The sequence below is a fragment of the Procambarus clarkii genome, chromosome 37 (genome assembly GCF_040958095.1).
Source record: "Procambarus clarkii isolate CNS0578487 chromosome 37, FALCON_Pclarkii_2.0, whole genome shotgun sequence".
NCBI classification, from domain to species: Eukaryota; Metazoa; Arthropoda; class Malacostraca; order Decapoda; family Cambaridae; genus Procambarus; species Procambarus clarkii.
In genome coordinates, this window is record NC_091186.1 from 8,718,524 (window position 1) to 8,740,275 (window position 21,752).

Consider the following 21,752-nt stretch of genomic DNA (forward strand, 5'->3'; position numbering starts at 1 on the left):
ACTGAATGTCCTGTTGCGAGTACTGGATGGTGGGTTGAGTACTCTGTGGTTAGTTTTGTGTTGTAGTACCGTGCCTACTGTAGTACATTTGGTGAAGGGTGAGCATATCATGATTCAAGTTTTCTAGGGTTGTGAGCACTGAGAGGCAGGTGGATAATAGTGTTAAGCCACAATAGGTAGAAAGTGTGTTAGAGCACCTTTAAACATGTGTTGGGGGTTTGTGAATCCTTGGAGGCAAGTGGAGAGTTATTACATGCACCAAGAGGTAGGTGGCGAGTGAATGTATGCATTAAGAGGCAAGTGAAAATGGGTTGGTTAGTTTCGAAATGGATTGTGAGTAACGGGAGGTAGGTGTAGATGCGTTTTGAGTCAGCTAAAGAGCGGTTATGAGTAAGGGGAGCCAGGTCAAAATAGTTCATGTCAAAGATCAGAATAGCAAGTGGAGATGAGCTATGAGTGAAGGAACGAAGATAGAGAAGAATTTTGAACAACAAGAAAGCACGAAGCTTACTTTCTAGCATATGTGTTTCCTTCTTAATGCAGCAATAGGGAGTGAGAACAATATAGTGGCAGGGGAAAGTATTTACTTGAAGTTCAGAGTGAATTTCCCACCGCAGGTCCGCGGTGCGAGGTCTTCAACGACCCCCACTTCTGGAGCTACGACCGTCACAGGTTCGACTACCACGGAGTCTGCAAATACGCCATCTCCCAGAAAGGGAACAGCCTCAATCCCGATTACGGCATCTTCGCACAGTTCCGGTGAGTTTCTTTGCGAAGCAGTCCTCTCGAGGCATAGTTCAGTATTATATATTTCCTTATACATAGCTACACTAAAACAAAATACAGAGTGGGTGAAAAATATATGAACGCATTGAAGTGTTGAGAACGATTTACTCAAAGAGTGACCTTCGCCAGGCGCTGCTACAACATGCCCTCTTGCGTCCAAAAGACCACCTTCAAAGACAACCCGAAGCTTCAGATTGAGATAGGAGAATGGGGACTCGCTTCTCCAGGCATTTTCAAGGTGAGTTGACATTTCCAGAGCACGAAACATCTGATTATGAAGAAAGAAGGGCCAGACTCATGGCCGGATACGCAGTGATATGCATGTTTATATACTAATGGTTTTACACGTGTGTAAGCAAACATACAAGCAGGACTGTGGATAGATAAATAGATAAATCAATAACAATTAAATCTGTTTTGTAAGTACTAGAAAATAAGAATACAGGAACTTACTGAAGGCCAATAGGCCCATGCGAGGCATCTACTATTAGCATCCATCAACACTTATATTTGTCTAACCTACGCTAATAATAATGCAGTGACATCAAGTTCTTTGTCACCTAACAATGTGTTCAGTAATTTAACAACCCTATCTGAAGGCCAGTATTTATCGAGATCTTTTCTAAACGTATCCAGTTTTAATCCATTTTTTACTGTCTTATTTTGTGTTGATATATTTAGCCCCTTTTTAATATCTCCCTTGTTATACTCTTTCCTTCATTTACATATTTCTGTCATGTACGTCTTCAATCTTCGCTTATCTGTAGAATGTAAAATTATTTTGTTTATTCTTCCTTGAACTAGAGGCTTTTGTTGCCCGGAATTAACTTTGACATCTTAATCTGTTCGCTTCCTATATAATTAATGTCCATTCTATAGTGCTGTTGGTATAGTATTGATGATAACCTCCCTAACCATGTACCTCTACCTGTACAGGTAGTATTTTGTAAGACAGTTTCAACTACTTTGCTTTAATTTCCGAACATAATATAAAGAGAATTATGTTCTCTTATTATATATAATTATTATGTTCATAAATAGAGAGAATGTACAGATAAACAAATTATCACATGTGCATATGAAATTGTTTTGGTATTTCCAAGAGACCTCAGGACCAATCAAGAGTCTTCTCCACACGGTCATTACATATCACTTCAAATAAAACAAACATATCAATGTTAATTCTTTGAAGAAGGTCAACATCAGCTGAAGTTTAAGGGGGTTTCCAAGCCCAATGCGTCTTACATCAATTTCCATTTTTTCCCCATAGAAACTTGTGAGAATTGATTTTTGCTCATAAATCCTTATTAATTACCAGGATTTTACATTACTGCGGTTATTCTTACATAATAAAAAGATAAATCTTGCTATTATACATACAAAAATATTAATTGGAAGAACTTTGGAGATAAGTGGCATCATTGCTTACAAACATATTTATAAAAAGTGTTAAGTACAGAGATGGTCTTCGATTTTTTGATGGTTTACTATATTATATTAACGATTTTGTTCGAAAAATCCCGGAGAAATATTCATGTCTAAATCAAAATAATAGCTTTCCATGGTGAGTTGTGATTGTATAGTGTCGTAGGGTGGGTGTGAGTTGACCCTCATGCCCTACTTTAGTATAATTGGCTACTATTACGACCACAAACAACTCACATAAAATATGAAATACGGGTTTGATTGTCCGTAGAGTGTTTAACCACATTGTGTTCTGCTGTTGTTGATTTCCTAGATGTATGCCTTCCTAGTCATTTATTGAGGTAGTGTGATTACAAATAGATACAATTATTAGGCCTGGATTATTTTAATATAGTTCAGTCTAAATTGTTTCTGAATGTACCTAATTTTTTTTATTTACTATTTGGCACAATTTTATTTAATTCTCTGAAATTTTTTCCTGTTCTCCCTCCGTAAATAATTTGTGTATATTTGTGAAACAATTTTGTGTTCTGCAGATTCGTGCAAACGGTGAAGAGATTGAGGTGCCAGCGGGTCCCTAAGCCCAGAGGGTGACCGCCGGAGGAGTCAAGCACAATGTCCTTGTCTGGCGCCAGGGAGAATGTCTCAGGATTCTGGGCTCTCAAGGTCTTGTGGAAAGTCTGGCGCCAGGGAGAATGTCTCAGGGGGCTCTCAAGGTCTTTTGGTAAGTCTCGCGCCAGGGAGAATGTCTCAGGGTGCTGGGCTCTCAGAATCGTAATGTGAGCCTGAGGCTAGGCAGAGTGCCTAAAGATGTTGGTGTATGGAGGTTTTATGGTAAGTTTAACGAGAGGGAGAGTGCCTCATGGCGCTGATCTCTGAAGGTCTTGTGGTAAATCCACTTAGGCTGCATTATTTTTAGTTAAATCTAAATTAAAATAATACATTTTTATACAATAATCTTGCTTCTTATCGTACATGTATAGTTTCTTTGTTATTATTTTCTACCCTAGTCAAGGCCACAATTACAACGCTAGCCAGCATATATATGGATTTTCTCTTATCCTCCATGTACAGGGTTAGAGATCTGTTGAACATATAGTTCAGTGATTTATAGAACAATCAACCCCAGAAGGGTGCTTTTAAAATGCTAATCTAACCTACAAACATAAATTCATAAATACACAGATTTACGTCTGGTCTACATAAACAGTGTTCGCGGTGTCGTCTTCTTATGGCTCCTTCTCATTCTCATGTAATGCTAATGGCCTGGTCGCGTCTTCTGGTTTCAATCTTGACTTGAGTGGCATAATATTTCTTTAAATTGCTGCAAAGATGTAATATGAAGGTGCTTGCCAAAGATAGCTTTAGACTGTCAGATTGTTATACCAGTCTCCACAACTCTCGCCATGTCTCCATGACTGGTAGATGCACCCGAACCTCTATCTCGATAAGGGTCACATCTATATTTAACAAATGAGAGTAGATTAATACCTAGGGACCCTTTGGGGGGCCTTTCCTGCTACCCTTTCACCACCTCCTTTCCCTACTGCCTTTTCAGCTCCAGCACTGCAAGATTCGCTTCGACGTGTGGGCCAACCCTAATATTCATTCTGAGCTTCGCGGCTTGTGTGGTATTCCGGACAAGAACACTGGCAACGACTTCACTACTAGGAACAACGTGCCGTACAACCCTACGCTCAACGCCCCTGTTGTGTTCGCTGAGTCCTGGAAGGTAATACACAGTGTATTGTGAGCAAATCACGGCTTAGTGTAATATTAGGAGCAGTGAGAGGCGGAAAACTGTCCTGCAAAAGTGCCATTTTATACCATAGAGCGCTCCTGAGGGTCGAACCTCACACTGACACATAATGGGGGTGTTGTGTTCAACATCTGACAGACACTACGGGGGTAGAGCTAAACTAACCGCAATATTATGCCTGCAGACACCGGACCAGACCAACCCCGCCTGCAGAGCCGCCGGGAGACGCAGGAGATCCATCAACACGGTTAGTTAGAATGTTGTCTGCTGAGTGACAACTAAACTGTCGTGGGTTGAATCCTGTTGACCCATCAGTCCTTGTCGTATGGGGATGATGGGTTGGGGGGGGAACCTCGATAACCCTATTCGGCTTCTTGTCTCCCAACAATGGTGAGCCATTGTAATGATAACTAGGATCTATATCCTGTCATAAATCAATAGGATAAATGGATATGCTTTAATCCTTAAATTTATTCTTTATAAACTATATACTGCCGATAATTTATACATTTTGGAATTTCTAATCATATGCGGATATTGCAACTAATTAATTTTGAGCATCAAGCATTTATTTGCACTAAAGAAAGATAATAGAAATTAGTTTTCTTCTCTCAGTGTTCCAATAAAGCACTGCAAATGAGAAATTAACCAACACCTTTTATTATATACAAAGTTTTATTGGGAACTATGTTAAAAGAATATTTAATTAGAACTACCGGAATAATAAAATATTTTATTTTTTCTAGTTTGAATACCTTTTGTTGAATATTTATTTAATCCCTTATCATTATATATATTCTTCTGTATCCTTAATTAAGCTCAGATTAAACAAAAAATCAGTAATACTATTAAAACTCTACAAACAAATATTACAGGATTGCTGTGGAAGGTCCACTGTCTTTATTATGTTGGAAGTTGCTTCTTTAATAAGTTGTCAAAGAATAACAGGATTTTTTCTATTTTATCTACAGGAGTCTCAAGCAACGTTCAAACAAAGCCAGCAGGACAATGTTTCATGGAAGAGAATGTTGGCACTGTGCCAGCAGACTGTTGGTGGGGCAAAATCCAATGGCCAGGGTGCCTCTGGGGAGCTCAGCCAGGTGCTTGTGGGTAAGACTACCACCAGGGAATAGTCAGAGTCCCTCCATGGAGGTCAGCCAGGTGCTTGTGGGTAAGACTACCACCAGGGAATAGTCAGCGTTCCTCCATGGAGGTCAGCCAGGTGCTTGTGGGTAAGACTACCACCAGGGAATAGTCAGAGTCCCTCCATGGAGGTCAGCCAGGTACTTGTGGGCAAAAAATACCATCAGGGGGATGACCAGAGTGCCTCCGGGGAGCTCAGCAAGACTTGTGGATAAGACTTCCGCAAGGGAAAACAGAATTAAAAGTGAAACATACAAGGGGAATATAGAAACAGAAAGATAAACACAGAAACAGAGTTTAAGGAATAGAAGCTGAAGATGCGATCGACAGCACTTGATTAAAATACATTCTCTAGAGAAACAAATAAATACGAATTATATGCCATAAAAATGAATATTCGGTATAGAGACAATATGAGGAGTGACCATAGAGTCAACACCTCCTTTCTCCTCCCCCTCTCCCGGCAGATTCGTGCGCCTTTGACCTGTGCATGATCAGCAAAGGCTCTCCAGACCCGGAGAAGGACACTGAGAAGTGGCTGGGTGAGGTGAAGGTCATGGCTCAGGAGCGAGTCTTCATTGAGACTATGGTTGCGGGTGAGTTAAGACACGTGATGGAGCCTTAATACTCAGGGCAAAGTTCATTTGTATAATGAATTATTATTACTTGTTTAAATCATTACTGGAATAGTTAAATGATAATTATATCGTGCATGATGAATGATAATAATTATACTACTACTAGCACTGATAATAATAATAATGATAATAATTGTATTGCCTTTAGTTCACCGGAACATATATATATAATCCAAGTGCTTTTTTCGTTAAATATTACTGAGGTAGACACCTGACAACAGAGGTGGACTGATGATGTGTCTTGTGTCAACAGAGTGTGACCGGGAGAAGGGTCAGTGTGAGGACCTGCCTAAGGAGGTCGTAACGATACCCAACCGTCAGTATAGTGCAACTTATCTTAAGTGTAAATAACATAGCTACTAGGAATATATTTCATTATGTGGTTACTTCTTTATGGATGTTATATATTGTAGGTTCGTCTTTGCACTTGCTTGAAAAGTCGAGTATGTAATGAATGTGATTTAATTATTCATTCTTACTGGTATCCACTTGTACTTAAATATTTCACTGTTTGGATTATGTATAATATGATATAATAACCAGTCAAACTAACAAACAAATTCAGGTTTCCCTTCCATAACTCTAGGTAAACAACAGATGAATTTAGATTTATCTTATCATAATCAGTGAAACTAACAGGCTAACTCAGGTCTTTCTTGCATAACCAGTCACTTTGGAAGATGAACTCAGATGATACTTAGCATAATCATTCAAAATAGTCCTCTTAGTCGGAATATTATATTAATTAATCAAATTAATATTTTCTTACAGCCTGTACGAATCCCATCTACTTGATCTTTAATCCAGGATGTTTGGGACTGAAGCCAATTCGGCACTTCCTCCACAATTAAAACCACCAATTCTTCCTGGTGAGGCTCCATGAGTGTCCACGTCTAACTTCGCCATTATTTCACTTTTAAACTGGAAGAATTACCTGTCATGAATTTTTGTTTTCACATTGTCAGCCATATAAGACTTATAAAAACACACGTCCTTAGTTTTCAATCTCTTAGTGTTGCTTGTAATGTTATTGTTTTCAATTAAAATTACTAACACTATACAAAGGACTAAATTAAGATAGGTTCTTGGAATTCCCAAGATTTGGAATCACTCATTATATTTGCTGACTTTTCATTTACAGTTAAATGCATTGTTAACGTTGCAAAGAGCTTAAATCATGCCTGGTTGATGGGGTTCTGGGAGTTCTTCTACTCCCCAAGCCCGGCCCGAGGCCAGGCTCGATTTGTGAGAGTTTGGTCCACCAGGCTGTTGCTTGGAGCGGCCCGCAGGCCCACATACCCACCACAGCCCGGTTGGTCCGGCACTCCTTGGAGGAATAAATCTAGTTTCCTCTTGAAGATGTCCACGGTTGTTCCGGCAATATTTCTTATGCTTGCTGGGAGGACGTTGAACAACCGCGGACCTCTGATGTTTATACAGTGTTCTCTGATTGTGCCTATGGCACCTCTGCTCTTCACTGGTTCTATTCTACATTTTCTTCCATGTCGTTCACTCCAGTACGTTGTTATTTTACTGTGTAGATTTGGTACTTGGCCCTCCAGTATCTTCCAGGTGTATATTATTTGATATCTCTCTCGTCTTCTTTCTAGTGAGTACATTTGGAGGGCTTTGAGACGATCCCAATAATTTAGGTGCTTTATTGCGTCTATGCGTGCCGTATATGTTCTCTGTATTCCCTCTATTTCAGCAATCTCTCCTGCTCTGAAGGGGGAAGTGAGTACTGAGCAGTACTCAAGACGGGACAACACAAGTGACTTGAAGAGTACAACCATTGTGATGGGATCCTTGGATTTGAAAGTTCTCGTAATCCATCCTATCATTTTTCTGGCTGTCGCAATATTTGCTTGGTTATGCTCCTTAAACGTTAGGTCGTCAGACATTATTATTCCCAAATCCTTTACATGCTGTTTTCCTACTATGGGTACATTTGATTGTGTTTTGCACTCTGTATTATGTTTAAGGTCCTCATTTTTACCGTACCTGAGTACCTGGAATTTATCACTGTTAAACATCATGTTATTTTCTGATGCCCAGTCGAAAACTTTATTAATATCAGCTTGAAGTTTTTCAATGTCCTCAGCCGAGGTAATTTTCATACTGATTTTTGTGTCATCTGCAAAGGATGATACGAAGCTGTGACTTGTATTTTTGTCTATATCTGATATGATAATAAGGAAAAGCAGCGGTGCAAGGACTGTACCCTGAGGTACAGAGCTTTTCACTGCACTTGGACTAGATTTTATATGGTTGACAGTTACTCGCTGAGTCCTGTTTGACAGAAAACTGAGTATCCAGCGTTCTACTTTACCGGTTATTCTCATTGACTTCATTTTGTGTGCTATCACGCCATGGTCACATTTATCGAAAGCCTTTGCGAAGTCCGTGTATATCACATCAGCATTCTGTTTCTCTTCTAATGCCTCAGTGACTTTGTCGTAGTGCTCAAGTAGCTGTGAGAGGCACGATGTTCCCGCTCGAAATCCATGTTGGCCTGGGTTGTGAAGGTCATTGGTCTCCATGAAATTGGTGACCTGACTCCTAATCACTCTCTCAAATACTTCTATGATGTGCGATGTTAGTGCAACTGGTCTATAATTTTTTGCCAATGCTTTGCTCCATCCCTTGTGTAGAGGGGCTATGTCTGCTACTTTAAGTGCATCTGGTATCTCCCCCGTGTCCAAGCTCTTCCTCCACACTATACTGAGTGCCTGTGCTACCGGCACTTTGCATTTCTTTATAAATATTGAATTCCATGAGTCTGGACCTGGGGCCGAGTGCATGGGCATGTTTTGAATTTCTTTTTCAAAATTTAGTGCGCTCGTGTTTATATCAGTTATATTTACAGGGGTTCGAATATCCCGCATAAAGAAATTGTCTGGATCTTCCACCTTCATGTTGTTTATTGGAGTGCTAAACATGTCCTCATACTGCTTTTTTAGGATTTCACTAATTTCTTTGTCATCCTCCGTGTATGAACCTTCACTTATACGAAAAGGTCCAATACTGGCAGTGGTTTTTGCTTTTGATTTCGCATATGAGAACAAATATTTTGGATTTTTCTTTATTTCCTGAATTGCTTTCTGTTCTAACTGCCTTTCTTCAGTTTCATATGAGTGTTTCAATTTCCGCTCGATTTCTTCAATCTCCCTATTTAAATTATTCCTTCTTTGACGGGAAATTCGTGTCTGCATAAGCAGTTCCGTTATTTTTTTTCCTGCGTTTATAGTGTCGTCTGCGTTCTCTTTCTACGTTAGATCTCTTTCTGGCTTTCCTCAAAGGAACATGTTTCAGACAGACTTGATACGCTTCTGAAGTCAGTTTTTCTATTCCTTCTGTAGGACTTGTATTATTTAGAACAGTTCCCCATGGAATGTTTGTAAGTTCCCTGTTTATTATCTCCCAGTCTATCCTTTTATTATTAAAATTGAATTTACTGAATAGCCCCTCTCGCTTTATCAACGTTTTAGGTCTATTCTGAGTATTGATGGTCGTTTGCACTTCAATGAGTTTGTGGTCTGAGTATGTGGTATCTGATATCGTAATGTCTCTGATAATGTCTTCATTGTTCGTAAAGACCAGATCTAGAATATTTTCGTTTCTCGTTGGCTCCGATATCTGCTGATTGAGTGAAAATTTGTCACTGAATCTAAGTAGTTCTCTAATCTGTGGTTGGTTAGGTCCTGATAGATTTCCTGGTATAATATTATTGTTTGCTATTTTCCACCTGAGACTAGCAAGTTGAAGTCACCTAGGAAGATAATATCAGGTATCGGGTTCTCCAAATTATCAAGGCTATTTTCTATTTTGCTTATCTGTTCAGTGAATTCCTCAGCCGTTGCATCTGGCGGTTTGTATATTAGTATAATCACTAAATTTATTTTCTCTATTTTTAATCCCAGTACCTCTACCACCTCATTTGTAACGTTTAGAAGCTCCGAGCATACAAGGTCTTCCCTAATATACAGACCCACTCCTCCATGTGACCTAATTTTCCTATCACACCTGTATAGGTTATATCCTGGAATCCAGATCTCACTGTCCAACAATTCCCCTGCATGGGTTTCTGTGAAAGCTCCAAATACTGCATTTGACTCCGTGAGGAGGCCATTTATGAACTGTACTTTGTTGTTTGTTCTTGTTTTCAGTCCTTACTTTTCATATTACACATTTGTTCATGTCTAATGCAAAGATCATCAAAATGTGTTGCAGAGTAATTTTAAATGAATTTTCATGCCAATTATAAACACTTTATTGTAATGAAAATTAAAAATAAGTATAATAATATAATAGGATTAATATCTGAAAGCAGAAAGCCATTTAATATTTCTTTTCAGTTTTATCTTATCCTTATTATGTTTCATTCAGAACATAAAATTAAGTTTCGGTCTATAAGAGAGAAAGTAGGACGCTGGATACTCAATTTCCTGTCGAACAGAACACAAAGAGTAACAGTCAATCAGATAAAATCGAGTCCAAGCGATGTTAAAAGCTCTGTACCTCAAGGTACAGTCCTTGCACCGCTACTGTTTCTTATTCTCATATCTGATATAGACAAAAATACACGCCACAGCTTCGTGTCGTCCTTTGCAGATGACACAAAAATCAGCATGAAAATTACCTCTGCTGAAGACATTGAAAAACTACAAGCAGATGTCAACAAAGTTTATGATTGGGCAGCAGAAAATAACATGATGTTTAACAGTGATAAATTTCAGGTACTCAGGTACGGCAAAAATGAGGATCTGAAACATAATACAGGGTACAAAACACAATCGAATCTTCCCATAGTAGAAAAACAGCATGTCAAGGATTTGGGAATAATGATGTCCGACGATCTAACGTTTAGGGAGCATAACCAAGCAAATATTGCGACAGCCAGAAAAATGATAGGATGGATTACGAGAACTTTCAAATCCAGGGAACCCATCACAATGGTTGTACTCTTCAAGTCACTTGTGTTGTCCCGTCTCGAGTACTGCTCAGTACTCACTTCCCCCTTCTGAGCAGGAGAGATTGCTGAAATAGAGGGAATACAGAGAACATATACGGCACGCATAAACGAGATAAAACACCTAAATTATTGGGATCGTCTCAAAGCTCTCCAAATGTACTCTCTAGAAAGGAGACGAGAGAGATACCAAATAATATACACATGGAAAATACTGGAGGGTCAGGTCCCAAATCTACACAGTAAAATAACAACGTACTGGAGTGAACGATATGGAAGAAAATGCAAGATTGAACCAGTGAAGAGCAGAGGTGCCATTTGCACAATCAGAGAGTACTGTATAAACATCAGGGGTCCGCGGTTGTTCAATGTCCTCCCAGCGAGCATAAGAAATATTGCCGGAACAACCGTGGACATCTTCAAGAGAAAACTGGACGGTTTTCTAAGAGAAGTTCCGGATCAGCCGGGCTGTGGTGGGTACGTGGCCCTGCGGGCCGCTCCAAGCAACAGCCTGGTGGACCAAACTCTCACAAGTCGAGCCTGGCCTCGGGCCGGGCTTGGGAGTAGAAGAACTCCCAGAACCCCATCAACCAGGTATCAACCAGGTATAGAATAGACATAAATTCAGTTTAGTGGGTGGAGATAAGACTGATAAAATTTATCTTTGGAATTAGATACCTAGCTTACGAAGAGAGATTGAGAAAGCATTAAATGCATTATCTAGAAATGCAAAGTGTTTAACAAATCTAGAAATTCATTAACTAGAAATCTTAAAGGGTGATATACATAACGGTATATAATGTTCTGGAAATAGGGTAGATGACTTATCAGAGAAATGACTAGGCAACACAATAAACGTAGGCTCGCTTGATTGTTTCAAGCGAAAGTTATATATATATATATATATATATATATATATATATATATATATATATATATATATATATATATATATATATATATATATATATATATATATATATATATATATATATATTATTAAATATGACCGAAAAAGTAAGATTAATAATTCTAACACGAATTTTCTCAATCTTTCGTACATTACGCTTCACTGTTGGAGGTAAATCAAAAATCACTTCTCCAAAATTCATTTTTATTTCTAGTCTGACGCGACACGGGCGCGTTTCGTAAAACTTATTACATTTTCAAAGACTTCACAAATACACAACTGATTAGAACTTACGTATCTCTGATTTTATATCTACATTTGAGTGAGGTGGGAGGGGTGATGTGGCATTAACACAAGACAGAACAAGAGGGGATATTAATAGGGTATTAAAAGTATCAACACAAGACAGAACAGAAACAATGGGTATTGAATAGAAGTGTTTGTAGAAAGCCTATTGGTCCATATTTCTTGATGCTTCTATATTGGAGCGGAGTCTTGAGGTGGGTAGAATATAGTTGTGCAATAATTGGCTGTTGATTGCTGGTGTTGACTTCTTGATGTGTAGTGCCTCGCAAACGTCAAGCCGCCTGCTATCGCTGTATCTATCGATGATTTCTGTGTTGTTTACTAGGATTTCTCTGGCGATGGTTTGGTTATGGGAAGAGATTATATGTTCCTTAATGGAGCCCTGTTGCTTATGCATTGTTAAACGCCTAGAAAGAGATGTTGTTGTCTTGCCTATATACTAGGGTTTTTTGGAGCTTACAGTCCCCAAGTTTGGCATTTGAAGGCATAGACGACGTTAGTCTCTTTTAAAGCGTTCTGTTTTGTGTCTGGAGAGTTTCTCATGAGTAGGCTGGCCGTTTTTCTGGTTTTATAGTAAATCGTCAGTTGTATCCTCTGATTTTTGTCTGTAGGGATAACGTTTCTATTAACAATATCATTCAGGACCCTTTCCTCCGTTTTATGAGCTGTGGAAAAGAAGTTCCTGTAAAATAGTCTAATAGGGGGTATAGGTGTTGTGTTAGTTGTCTCTTCAGAGGTTGCATGGCTTTTCACTTTCCTTCTTATGATGTCTTCGATGAAACCATTGGAGAAGCCGTTATTGACTAGGACCTGCCTTACCCTACAGAGTTCTTCGTCGACTTGCTTCCATTCTGAGCTGTGGCTGAGAGCACGGTCGACGTATGCGTTAACAACACTCCTCTTGTACCTGTCAGGGCAGTCGCTGTTGGCATTTAGGCACATTCCTATGTTTGTTTCCTTAGTGTAGACTGCAGTGTGGAAACCTCCGCCCTTTTCCATGACTGTTACATCTAGAAAAGGCAGCTTCCCATCCTTTTCCGTCTCGTAAGTGAAACGCAGCACGGAACTCTGCTCAAATGCCTCCTTCAGCTCCTGCAAATGTCTGACATCAGGTACCTGTGTAAAAATGTTGTCAACATACCTGCAGTATATGGCCGGTTTCAAGTTCATGTCGACTAAGACTTTTTGCTCGATGGTACCCATGTAGAAGTTTGCAAACAGGACACCTAGGGGAGAACCCATGGCGACCCCATCTACTTGCTTATACATGTGCCCATCCGGGCTCAAGAAGGGTGCCTCTTTAGTACAAGCTTGGAGTAGTTTCCTCAGAATACTTTCTGGCATGTCAAGAGGAGTACAGGCTGGATCACGATACACTCTGTCGGCTATCATTCCGATTGTCTCGTCCACAGGTACGTTGGTAAACAGCGATTCTACGTCCAACGAGGCTCTTATCCCTGTGGCCCGTGTGCCCCGCAGTAAGTCCACAAATTCCTTTGGAGACTTCAGGCTGAAGGCGCAAGGAACATAAGGAGTCAGCAGGCCGTTGAGTCGCTTCGCCAGTCTGTACGTGGGTGTGGGTATCTGGCTAATGATTGGCCGAAGTGGGTTTCCAGGCTTGTGCGTCTTGACATTTCCATACGCATATCCAGGTTTATATTCCCCAATGATCTTTAGGCAGGTGGAGTCCGGATTTCTTGGCGTTCACAGTTTCGATCAGTTTGTTGACCTTTGCTTTTAATTCGGCTGTAGTGTCCTTCGCTACCCTTTGGAACTTAGTTTGGTCAGAGAGTATGATGTTCATTTTCGCCCGATATTCGTCTTTTTTAAGAATGACATATATTGGCGACTTGTCACCTCTCCTGACAACTATCTCCTTGTTCTCACGAAGGCTTTTAGCTGCCGCTTTAAGCTCGGGGGACAGTATGGTGCTTCTGTAGTTGCCTCGATTCTTTCCTCCTTCTGCAATAAGTTCTGCTTGTAAGGTATCTTTGGTAGTGACCTTCTTTTGTGTCTCGAGGTCGAATATGTCGTCCAACAGAATTTCCAACTCTACTTTCCGGGCCATTTCACTCGGTCTGGACATAACATGACAGTTTATGCCCAGATTTAGGAGAGTGACTTGGTCCTCAGTGAGGTTAATTCCTGCAAGGTTCAGGAAGCCATCTCTTGGTCGTGGAATTGCCATAGGTCCTCCATATAATGTTGTTAGTTTCTTGATAATCCTTGTTTCAGTGCTGAGGTGATGTTGGTCTGTGAGGATGTCGAGGTGTTGTTCAATGCGGGTACGGATACTATGGTCGATGTTGCTATTTCTCCACTCGTTTGTAGCATGAAGTAGTTGCGTTTTGTTGTCTTTGATTTCATTCTCTGCCTTGTATATCTGATCACGAATCAGATCCTGGCGATATTTTATCGTGAAGGCTTGATTCCTTGCTGCTGGGTCGTGCACTTTAATATTAGTATATTTTGGTAGCAGTCTTTCCTGTAGACATATATTATTAAATATGACCGAAAAAGTAAGATTAATAATTCTAACACGAATTTTCTCAATCTTTCGTACATTACGCTTCACTGTTGGAGGTAAATCAAAAATCACTTCTCCAAAATTCATTTTTATTTCTAGTCTGACGCGACACGGGCGCGTTTCGTAAAACTTACGCTTCACTAAAACAGTGAAGCGTAATGTACGAAAGATTGAGAAAATTCGTGTTAGAATTATTAATCTTACTTTTTCGGTCATATTTAATAATATATGTCTACAGGAAAGACTGCTACCAAAATATACTAATATTAAAGTGCACGACCCAGCAGCAAGGAATCAAGCCTTCACGATAAAATATCGCCAGGATCTGATTCGTGATCAGATATACAAGGCAGAGAATGAAATCAAAGACAACAAAACGCAACTACTTCATGCTACAAACGAGTGGAGAAATAGCAACATCGACCATAGTATCCGTACCCGCATTGAACAACACCTCGACATCCTCACAGACCAACATCACCTCAGCACTGAAACAAGGATTATCAAGAAACTAACAACATTATATGGAGGACCTATGGCAATTCCACGACCAAGAGATGGCTTCCTGAACCTTGCAGGAATTAACCTCACTGAGGACCAAGTCACTCTCCTAAATCTGGGCATAAACTGTCATGTTATGTCCAGACCGAGTGAAATGGCCCGGAAAGTAGAGTTGGAAATTCTGTTGGACGACATATTCGACCTCGAGACACAAAAGAAGGTCACTACCAAAGATACCTTACAAGCAGAACTTATTGCAGAAGGAGGAAAGAATCGAGGCAACTACAGAAGCACCATACTGTCCCCCGAGCTTAAAGCGGCAGCTAAAAGCCTTCGTGAGAACAAGGAGATAGTTGTCAGGAGAGGTGACAAGTCGCCAATATATGTCATTCTTAAAAAAGACGAATATCGGGCGAAAATGAACATCATACTCTCTGACCAAACTAAGTTCCAAAGGGTAACGAAGGACACTACAGCCGAATTAAAAGCAAAGGTCAACAAACTGATCGAAACTGTGAACGCCAAGAAATCCGGACTCCACCTGCCAAAGATCATTGGGGAATATAAACCTGGATATGCGTATGGAAATGTCAAGACGCACAAGCCTGGAAACCCACTTCGGCCAATCATTAGCCAGATACCCACACCCACGTACAGACTGGCGAAGCGACTCAACGGCCTGCTGACTCCTTATGTTCCTTGCGCCTTCAGCCTGAAGTCTCCAAAGGAATTTGTGGACTTACTGCGGGGCACACGGGCCACAGGGATAAGAGCCTCGTTGGACGTAGAATCGCTGTTTACCAACGTACCTGTGGACGAGACAATCGGAATGATAGCCGACAGAGTGTATCGTGATCCAGCCTGTACTCCTCTTGACATGCCAGAAAGTATTCTGAGGAAACTACTCCAAGCTTGTACTAAAGAGGCACCCTTCTTGAGCCCGGATGGGCACATGTATAAGCAAGTAGATGGGGTCGCCATGGGTTCTCCCCTAGGTGTCCTGTTTGCAAACTTCTACATGGGTACCATCGAGCAAAAAGTCTTAGTCGACATGAACTTGAAACCGGCCATATACTGCAGGTATGTTGACGACATTTTTACACAGGTACCTGATGTCAGACATCTGCAGGAGCTGAAGGAGGCATTTGAGCAGAGTTCCGTGCTGCGTTTCACTTACGAGACGGAAAAGGATGGGAAGCGGCCTTTTCTAGATGTAACAGTCATGGAAAAGGGCGGAGGTTTCTACACTGCAGTCTACACTAAGGAAACAAACATAGGAATGTGCCTAAATGCCAACAGCGACTGCCCTGACAGGTACAAGAGGAGTGTTGTTAACGCATACAGTCGACCGTGCTCTCAGCCACAGCTCAGAATGGAAGCAAGTCGACGAAGAACTCTGTAGGGTAAGGCAGGTCCTAGTCAATAACGGCTTCTCCAATGGTTTCATCGAAGACATCATAAGAAGAAAAGTGAAAAGCCATGCAACCTCTGAAGAGACAACTAACACAACACCTATACCCCCTATTAGACTATTTTACAGGAACTTCTTTTCCACAGCTCATAAAACAGAGGAAAGGGTCCTGAAAGATATTGTTAATAGAAACGTTATCCCTATAGACAAAAATCAGAGGATACAACTGACGATTTACTATAAAACCAGAAAAACGGCCAGCCTACTCATGAGAAACTCTCCAGACACAAAACAGAACGCTTTAAAAGAGACTAACGTCGTCTATGCCTTCAAATGCCCACTTGGGGACTGTAAGCTCCAAAAACCCCAGTATATAGGCAAGACAACAACATCTCTTTCTAGGCGTTTAACGATGCATAAGCAACAGGGCTCCATTAAGGAACATATAATCTCTTCCCATAACCAAACCATCGCCAGAGAAATCCTAATAAACAACACAGAAATCATCGATAGATACAGCGATAGCAGGCGGCTTGACGTTTGCGAGGCACTACACATCAAGAAGTCAACACCAGCAATCAACAGCCAATTATTGCACAACTATATTCTACCCACCTCAAGACTCCGCTCCAATATAGAAGCATCAAGAAATATGGACCAATAGGCTTTCTACAAACACTTCTATTCAATACCCATTGTTTCTGTTCTGTCTTGTGTTGATACTTTTAATACCCTATTAATATCCCCTCTTGTTCTGTCTTGTGTTAATGCCACATCACCCCTCCCACCTCACTCAAATGTAGATATAAAATCAGAGATACGTAAGTTCTAATCAGTTGTGTATTTGTGAAGTCTTTGAAAATGTAATAAGTTTTACGAAACGCGCCCGTGTCGCGTCAGACTAGAAATAAAAATGAATTTTGGAGAAGTGATTTTTTATTTACCTCCAACAGTGAAGCGTAATGTACGAAAGATTGAGAAAATTCGTGTTAGAATTATTAATCTTACTTTTTCGGTCATATTTAATAATATATATACACACACACACGGCCTGTGTGTGTGTGTGTGTGTTGTGTGTGTGTGTGTGTGTGTGTGCGTGTGCGTGTGTGTGTGTGTGTGTGTGTGTGTGTGTGTGTGTGTGTATGTGTGTGTGTGTGTGTGTATGTGTGTGTGTGTTTGTAATTACCTAAGTGTAGTTACAGGATGAGAGCTACGCTCGTGGTGTCCCGTCTTCCCAGCGTGTGTGTGTGTGTGTGTGTGCGCGCGCGTGTATGCATGTAGTAAACAAAAGAGGTCCCAGGTCAGAGCTCTGGGGGCGCTCCACATGCATTAGTTTTCCGCTCGGACTTAAATCCATTTATGCTAATTCTCTGTTTCCTTTGAAGCAGAGACGGATGAGCTATTGACGGACCACATGGCGTCGGGAAGCTCGCAAGTGTGAAGACCGAAGAAATGCTGTAATATTTAGATACAAGCCCCTGTAATATTAGACTAAAGACCCGTAAGGTGCTGTAATATTGGGATACAAGCCAATTCATTGCTGTAATATAAGGATACAAGCCAATAAGGTGCTGTAATAATGGGATACAAGCCAATTCAATGCTGCAATATTAAGATACAGACCCATAAGGTGATGTAATATTAGGAAGGAGTCCAAAGAGGTATTGTAATATTAGGATACAAGCCCACAAGGTGGTGTAGTATTAGGATACAAGTCCATGAGATGCTGTAATATTAGGATACAGATCTATAAGGTACTGTACTATTAGTATATAGACATATGAGTTACTGTAGAATTAGTTTGCAGGCCCATGGAGGGTTGAACTCTTAGAACACATGTTAATGGGGTGATGTGTAGTAATGGTACATATCACTCATTAGCACATATAATCAAGTGCAGCCTCCAGCCTGTGTGCTTCTGAAAAAGTACTGTTTAAGTGCCCTAACTAACCTAACATTAACTAACCTAATCTAAAGTGTAAATGCACATGTCAGCATCATATTAGCGGAGAGCGCATTCATTCATGCCAGGTGCTTGTGGGCAAGACTACCACCAGGGAATAGTCAGGGTCCCTCCATATAGGTCAGCCAGGTGCTTGTGGGCAAAAAATACCATCAGGGGGATGACCAGAGTGCCTCCGGGGAGCTCAGGTGCTCCTTGAGGAGCACCTGAGCGGAGCACCTGTGGAGCACCTTGTGGAGCACCTTGTGGTGCTTACTTGTGGATAAGACTTCCGCCAGGGAAAACAGAATTAAAAGTAAAACATACAAGGGGAATATAGAAACAGAAGGATAAACACAGAAACAGAGTTTAAGGAATAGAAGCTGATGATGCGATCGACAGAACTTGATTAAAATACATTCTCTAGAGAAACAAATAAATACGAATTATATGCCATAAAAATGAATATTCGGTATAGAGACAATATGAGCAGTGACCATAGAGTCAACACCACCTTTCTCCTCCCTCTCTCCCGCCAGATTCGTGCGCCTTTGACCTGTGCATGATCAGCAAAGGCGCCAGACCCGGAGAAGGACACTGAGAAGTGGCTGGGTGAGGTGAAGGTCATGGCTCAGGAGCGAGTCTTCATTGAGACTATGGTTGCGGGTGAGTTAAGACACGTGATGGAGCCTTTACTTAGGGCAAAGTTGATTTGCATCATGAATTATTATTACTTGTTAAAATCATTACTGGAATAGTTAAATGATAATTATATCGTGCATGATGAATGATAATAATCATACTACTACGAGCACTGATAATAATAATAATGATAATAATTGTATTGCCTTTAGTTCACCGGAACATATATATATAATCCAAGTGCTTTTTTCGTTAAATATTACTGAGGTAGACACCTGACAACAGAGGTGGACTGATGATGTGTCTTGTGTCAACAGAGTGTGACAGGAAGAAGGGTCAGTGTGAGGACCTGCCTAAGGAGGTCGTAACGACACCCAACCGTCAGAGTAGTGCATCTTATCTTAAGTGTTAATTATATAGCTACTATATATATATTTCATTATGTGGTTACATCTTTATGGATGTTTTATATTGTAGGTTCGTCTTTGCACTTGCTTGAAAAGTCGAGTATGTAATGAATGTGATTTAATTATTCATTCTTACTAGTAAACTTGTACTTAAATATTTAACTGTTTGGATTATGTATAATATTATATAATAACCAGTCAAACTAACAAACAAATTCAGGTTTCCCTTCCATAACTCTAGGTAAACGACTGATGAATTTAGATTTATCTTATCATAATCAGTCAAACTAACAGGCTAACTCAGGTCTTTCTTGCATAACCAGTCACTTTGGAAAATGAACTCAGATGATACTTTGCATAATCATTCAAAATAGTCCTCTTAGTCGGAATATTATATTAATTAATCAAATTAATATTTTCTTACAGCCTGTACGAATCCCATCGACTTGATCTTTAATCCGGGATGTTTGGGACTGAAGTAAATTCGGGACTTCCTCAACAATTAAAACCACCACTTCTTCCTGGTGAGGCTCCATGAGAGTCCACGTCTAACTTCGCCATTATTTCACTTTTTAACTGGAAGAATTACCTGTCATGAATTTTTGTTTTCACATTGTCAGCCATATATGACTTATAAAAACACACGTCCTTAGTTTTCAATCTCTTAGTGTTGCTTGTAATGTTATTGTTTTCAATTAAAATTACTAACACTATACAAAGGACTAAATTAAGATAGGTTCTTGGAATTCCCAAGATTTGGAATCACTCATTATATTTGCTGACTTTTCATTTACAGTTAAATGCATTGTTAACGTTGCATAGAGCTTAAATCATATTACACATTTGTTCATGTCTAATGCAAAGATCATCAAAATGTGTTGCAGAGTAATTTTAAATGAATTTTCATGCCAATTATAAACACTTTATTGTAATGAAAATTAAAAATAAGTATAATAATATAATAAGATTAATATCTGAAAGCAGAAAGCCATTTAATATTTTTTTTCAGCTTTATCTTATCCTTATTATGTCCCATTCAGAACATAAAGTTAAGTTTCGGTCTATAGAATAGACATAAATTCACTTTAGTACGTGGAGATAAGACTGATAAAATTAATCTTTGGAATTAGATACCTCGCTTACGAAGAGAGATTGAGAAAGCATTAATTGCATTATCTAGAAACGCAAAGAGTATAACAAATCTAGAAATTCATTAACTAGAACTCTTAAAGGTATATTATACATTTACCTTTATATACACACACACACACACACACGTGTGTGTGTGTGTGTGTGTGTGTGTGTGTGTGTGTGTGTGTGTGTGTGTACGCGCGCGTGTATGCATGTAGTAAACAAAAGAGGTCCCAGGTCAGAGCTCTGGGGGCGCTCCACTTGCATTAGTTTTCCGCTCGGACTTAAATCCATTTATGCTAATTATCTGTTTCCATTGAAGCAGAGACGGATGAGCTATTGACGGACCACATGGCGTCGGGAAGCTCGCAAGTGGGAAGACCGAAGAGATGCTGTAATATTTAGATACAAGCCCCTGTAATATTAGACCAAAGATCCGTAAGGTGCTGTAATATTGGGATACAAGCCAATTCATTGCTGTAATATTAGGATACAAGCCAATAAGGTGCTGTAATAATTGGATACAAGCCAATTCAATGATGTAATATTAAGATATAGGCCCATAAGGTGCTGTAATATTGGGATACAAGCCAATGCAATGCTGTAATATTAAGATACAGACCCATAAGGTGCTGTAATATTGGGATACAAGCCAATGCAATACTGTAATATTAAGATACAAACACATGGGGTGCTGTAATATTAGGAAGGATTCCAAAGAGGAATTGTAATATTAGGATACAAGCCCATAAGGTGGTGTAGTATTAGGATGCAAGTCCATGAGATGCTGTAATATTAGGATACAGATCTATAAGGTACTGTACTATTAGTATATAGACACATGAGTTACTGTAGTATTAGTCTGCAGGCCCATGGAGTGTTGAACTCTTAGAATACATGTTAATGGGGTGATGTGTAGTAATGGTACATATCCCTCATTAGCACATATAATCAAGTGCAGCCTCCAGCCTGTGTGCTTCTGAAAAAATACTGTTTAAGTGGCCTAACCAAACCTAACATTAACTAACCTAATCTAAAGTGTAAATGCACATGTCAGCATCATATTAGCGGAGAGCGCATTCATATTGCAATTGTTTTCGTTATATAGTCAGCAATTAATGTGAAAGTTTAAATACTTTTGTTCAATAAAGTTAGATATTTCCTCTTAATATCGGTCTGCAAGATTCTGTCACCTCATAATGTTTATATACAGTTATAAGTGAAGTTTCTCTTTCTGTAAAATGCAATTTGAAAA

The 21,752-nt window shown here is 39.8% G+C and overlaps 1 long non-coding RNA gene and 1 pseudogene across 2 annotated transcripts; both read left to right on the top strand.

Annotated features, from left to right (window-relative positions):
* LOC138372015 (mucin-2-like) overlaps positions 1–18,387 on the top strand; it is an 18,500-nt pseudogene extending 113 nt beyond the window's left edge.
* Positions 18,388–18,660: 273 nt separating this feature from the next.
* On the top strand, positions 18,661–21,752 carry LOC123752472 (uncharacterized). 2 transcript variants are annotated; one of them, XR_011230577.1, is made up of 4 exons: positions 18,661–18,983; positions 19,277–19,339; positions 19,793–19,890; positions 20,820–21,752. It is a non-coding gene; the product is annotated as an uncharacterized lncRNA (long non-coding RNA). The 2 variants fall into 2 exon arrangements; XR_006772196.2 differs by having other exon boundaries at positions 18,662–18,983; positions 20,823–21,752.